The 5693-nt window shown below is 38.2% G+C and overlaps 1 pseudogene; it reads right to left on the minus strand.

Moving 5' to 3' along the window:
- On the minus strand, positions 1-5185 carry LOC148298457 (uncharacterized; annotated as a pseudogene).
- Between the last annotated feature and the right edge of the window lie 508 nt (positions 5186-5693).

The following is a 5693-nucleotide window of genomic DNA, read 5'->3' on the forward strand; positions in this document are numbered from 1 at the left end:
TTGTGATTGTTACTATAACTATTAATGTTACTGCTCTAATTTGTATTCCGGTTATGTTCTACACTCATCCACTCCCCTAGCACAGCCATACCGACTCCCAGTTTCTTAACAGCAGCCTTATATATAACTTCCTCATAAGTATTCCCAACAATGAGCCTATACACAGTCACAGCACTCTTCTGCCCAATCCTATGCGCCCGAGCTATGGCTTGGATGTCATTATGGGGATTCCAATCCGTATCGAAAATGATAACGCAGTTGGCGGATGTTAAATTAATGCCTGTTCCTCCAGCTTTCGTGCTAATAATGAATACCCTTATATCATCTCGCATATTGATGTGACTCGAATTGAAACTTTATATTTTGTTCTGCCTTTCTTCGAATGGGACACTGCCATCCAAAAACTCATAGTTTATTTTGAATATTTCGCAGAATTCGCAGAGTAAGTTCAGAGTGTCGATGAATTGCGTGAAGATAAGAGTTTTGGGGGTGACACCAGGGACTGGGACAACCAAAAGTTTCTTAAGAAACTGGAATTTGCAACTAACTTCTATAAACTTCCCTGGATTCTCAACACTATATAACACTTCCGACTCGCTGATATTATCAATTTATTTGCGGACCTCTTGCGAGAGTAGATAAGGGTGATTACAACATTTTCGTAGGCACATTGTTATGTTGTTTAGTTGTACTTTCTCTAAGGATGCAAGAAGATTGTTTTTGTTTTGTTAGAGAATGCCACGGTAGTAGGTTTTCTGGATGCGGGTCAGCTCGAGGGTCACTAAGATTTCAGAGAGTTTTGGGATTGATTGCTCGACATCGCTTTTAACGCGGCGTAGCAAGTAAGGCTTGAGAACATTCTGCAGCTTTTTGACGGACTATGCGGTTTAGATGTTACCATGACTCTCCTTAAACTTTTCATAGGAGCTAAAGATGGAGGGCTCAATAAAATTGAGCAACCCCCATAACTAATTTGCATTATTCTGAAATGGAGTCCCAGTCAACAGTAATACTCTCCGACACATCATCGACTTTAATGTTTGCGAGAGTTTGCTATTCTGGTTCTTAATGCGATGAGCCTCATCCACCACAATATACTGAAAAGGTATCTTATTTATGATATCGAATTCCGTATGAAGCATCTCGTAGTTTATCAACATAATGTTGAATTTGCAGATAAGCGGTTAGTTCACATGCCAACCTTACGTGTTGATAAACTTATGATAGAATGTGTACTATTCAATGAGTTCTCTCTATGCTCGGTTGCCTTTATAGAGGACGGTGTTGAAATCTGACCATTGCTCGATTTAGTTTAGCCACTGCTTTAGAGTGGAAACTGGGGCGATGATGAGGAATGGGCCAAATAAGCTTTAATGGGTGTAAAGATGTTGGATGAAAGCGATAGTTTGGATGGTCTTGCCGAGGCCCATTTCATCCCCGAGTATACAATTACGCCCATTTCGATAGGATTTTATCAGCCAATTTAAAGCAAACAATTGGAACTATTTCAGCATTTTGTAGTTTTTATATATTGGGGGGTTTGCTGTGTCATACTCGACGCTCTTGTTGGAGATGTGACTTTCTGGTTATTTAGTGTCATTTTCATGCTTATTGCTGGAGATCCGCTGATTTCCGTGACGACTACTGTTGCTGAGACTCCTTTGATGCATCTTATTAATCTCATCCAACTTATCACGTATCTTTTTAGTTGGTAACTTACTGCACATCCGAAACTACTTGATCTTCTCTTCACCTCTGGCAGCATTGCTGGCTATAATATCTGATTATTTTTCCCAAGTGGCCTATAAATACGAAAGATCTTGCCATTTGACCAAATATAAATTGTCAATTTCTGTAAGAATATTCAGTTTGCTTAGTATGTCAGCAAGAGTTAAGTGAGCCAGATTGAGGCTTATATTTGAACTTTAGGAGGAGAAAGGAGAGGAGGAATGCAAAACATGAGATTTTAAGGGCTATGGAAGCCATGAGAATGAGAGTTTGTTTTATTTTGGAGTAAAGTCTAGGGGAGGGATAAAAGAGTTTGGAGCATATTGTTAGGTTTTGGGGGGTTTTGAGAGTAAATGCTTGACAATCACTGTTGAATTTTGCTTAATCTATTTGTTTTAGTACTTCAATTGGAACCCAACATTTTCATCTAAGGCTATATCAGAACCCTGAGAGTTCACTATCGCACAGTATGTCCAAACCTGCCAATACATAAAACTTATACACTCTGCCAACACTACAACATCATTTGACTGTGAAGTGGCTTAAAACTTGTCGATCAACACTTCAAAACATTTGCCAACTTCGATCCAGAAAGCCTCAAATGAGTCTACCTTTTGGAAATAAACTCTCGACAGCAAATGCTCCAGTTTATAGTTATTAATTTACAGTAAAGATTTTTAGTTTGTATTCATCCCTAAGTTTTCTACTTTAAATTGTATGGCTGCTCCATAGGAAATATGGTTTATTTCGAAGTTCAACAATTTTTGTAGTACAATGGCATAAAGTTGATAATGGGTGTTTACTATTTATTGGCTTTTCTTTGGGTAGAGGACTGGGAACATTATTGAAGCTGAGATTATTTTATCAACTTTTATATAGCTTTAGGGAATGAGTTCGTGCTGAATTAAAAATCTAAGTCCATTGCTGTTAACTGTGGTGTTCATACTCTAAGATGGATTGCTGCTAATTTTGTTAATGCTCTGAGAGGCATCGAGGAAGGGAATGCTCTTCCTATTGGTGTTTGATTTTCGATTACGGATATCCCTTTCAGCTATTTATCGATCTGTAAGCCATTCAACATGCAAATAGCTTGCAGTTGATAGTTTGCATAGCTTCTCAACTTCAACTTCAACTTATTTGTGTTTATCGATATAGAGGCTTTATTGTTGCTATTCACAAGGTCGTGATAGTGAGGAACTGTCACGAACTCTCTTGCGTATTGCCAAAACTTTCTCTATATTTCCTCCATGATAATATGAAACTTATTCTTCCTCCATCTATAGTTACTGACTCTATTCCTTTTATTGAAAGGCTTGCCTTTTCTTGGATCTCTTATTGTTGGCTTGTATAGGCTACTCTGTCGATTATTTGCTCTCTATTGTAAATTTGTTCCGATGTCTCCCGTGGTTGTCTTGATTGTCCTTATTGTCAGCATAATTTGAGTCATGTTCAGGCTACTACTCAGAGGAGTATTATTCCTGCTATTTCAGTCTATGACGTGATATTCTGCGAGGAAAGAGAACCTTCTGATTGGGGACTTGCATGAGTAATGATGATATGGCTTTAATTATTGGTGTTGCATTTCGAGGTTTCTACAATATTTCGAATTTTGTGCCATATTATATATATCCCGCAACAATAATCCACATAACCAGAGAAATATAAATAATCACTGCTTTCTCAAAGCTTACTAATAAGCGTTACTAAAATGTTTCCACACAATGAATATCTTTCCTATATGTTAATTGCCTCCGAGTGTCTCTGATGCTTTGAAAGGAAAGGATTCATACTTTATGAAGTATTTGCTGATCACAGGTTCGAGTATTGTATCTAAGATTACGAGCTTTTCTACAAACTCTGCGAATGTTACAGGCTTTGGATTGGAACCTGGAAGAGCTTTAATTTTGTAGGGCTACAAATCGAAAAAGTGTAAAATTTATTTTGGTTTTGCCCATTACTCACAAAAGAGCTCGCTGTATTATGAAGGGCAGATGAATAGCATTGGGGGGTTAGAGGACTACTTTACGTTAGCTTTGTGGGAGCGTGTCTGTGAGTATGAGGCGAGTTTCACAATATTGATCATATGTTCGAACTTATGGATGAGAGCTGCCTTCGGAAGAAGGATTCTGGGGTCGAAGAATGACTATTTTTTACTATACTACTTTTTATAGATTTAGAACAATTCCCTCATCTTCGCAAGTGGCACATTCATCGCCCACATTTCCCTTTCCTTGAACACAGGAAAATCCGCCAAATAAAAATTCTCCAAATTGTTGATCAGCATCGGCGTCAGTAACCCATTTGGCATATAATTCTTGCTTTGCCCATGATACTGCAGCATAGCATACATAATTTCGTTGAACTCCTTGCTTTTACGTAGACTGCCTCTCACCAATGAAATTTGTTAAGGCCCCAAATGCACATCTTCGAGCGTACGCGCAATAGGGTTAACATAAAATTTAGCATACTATTTTGCGTAGTTTGGCATTTCGATAAACTTCCTCCACTCGTTTTAGAATGTGATTTCCGTTTTGATAAAATAGGGCAAATCAGGAGACAAGGCAGCTACCACAGTTTTAACGTTAAGTTTCTAAGCAATCCTCTTGGTATATAAGCAATGGTCTTCGTCTTCTTCATCGACTCCTAAAAATAGAATCTTAGCTTTGCCATATTTCAGTTTCTTCATCACGAGGTTGTTGGGGATATAGTTCTCATTATTGCTTACAGTGCTGTTTTCAGTGCGGTTGGCCATATGCTCCGTGATATGTTACTTGATCTTTTGGAGATCTTGCTCCTACTTTATTTGTTTGATTTGGGAGATGAACCACTTTTCGGTTATTTATAATTACTTCTGTTTTGTTTCGTGGTTATCTTGACTGCGGGCATTCCAAATCTTTTGTTCATACTATTAGAATAGTCTATTAAGGTTTTTATCTGTTTTTGAGTCATCTCCGCTTTCAGGTTTATCAGGGTATTTGTCATTGTTGTTGGTGGTGTAGGTTTTATTTTGTTGGCAAAATTCAGATGTCTGCCTGAACGTCGATAAGATTGGCCTTGCAATATAGTTTTTTGGCGACAATGCGGCAAAACCTAACATCTTTCAATGCCAAATGAATATATTACATAGATCAATCAAAGATGAACATAATTATAATTATAACCCGAACCATGCCATAACAAATCAAAGTCTTATAATCATTAGGCTAATGTCATCCATCAGTTCGGATATGTTGTTCCATCGGATTACGGCTTCATTCATGAGCTTCGGTAGTACATTTTTCATTTATTTTCTGATCCAGTAATCCTCCACAATTTTCAATACTTCTGAATTCTATGAGAACACTTTCCAAAACCCGTCCGACCCCAGAATTACAAACTTATAATTCTTCTTAATCTTTATCGCCAGGCACTCCGGAGTTGCGATGATGCCGAGTTCCTCTTCGAATGAAGATGGCATTCCTAGGCATCTGGTGATGGAGATCCCAGGGAATTTCTATCCTCTCATCCAGATACGAAGAGGTCCTATTGTGCACCCATTTTAATCTTTACTTTTCTCGATGATGGCTTTGCTTGATTCCAATATACGGGCTTTCTCGTCGAATCTGGCGAGAGTTTGCTCAGTGCTGATCGGTATGCCCGATAGTTTAATCTTCCGCGACTTCAATCCCTCTGAACGATCAAAGGTAAAATGCCAATTATTTTACATATGATCGGACATATTGGGCTACTTCGCTTACTTGCTGTCAGCTTCAATAGGAATTGATCGCGCGAGAATAGCCTTCGATGCGCCTACATTGAAACAATACAGATGCTAATGAATAATGATAACCATTAACAGAGTGCATCCGCTGTTTTCGACCTACTTTGGCATCAATTTTGCCAATTTTTTATTCTCATCCTAAATTATTCGGATCACCAGGTTTTTATACTCTTATACTTGCTGCTGCTCGATTTATATTTCCTAT

This window comes from Brachycentrus maculatus, unplaced genomic scaffold (genome assembly GCF_059751285.1).
Source record: "Brachycentrus maculatus isolate JH-2025_06_01 unplaced genomic scaffold, ASM5975128v1 h1tg002008l, whole genome shotgun sequence".
Taxonomy (NCBI): domain Eukaryota; kingdom Metazoa; phylum Arthropoda; class Insecta; order Trichoptera; family Brachycentridae; genus Brachycentrus; species Brachycentrus maculatus.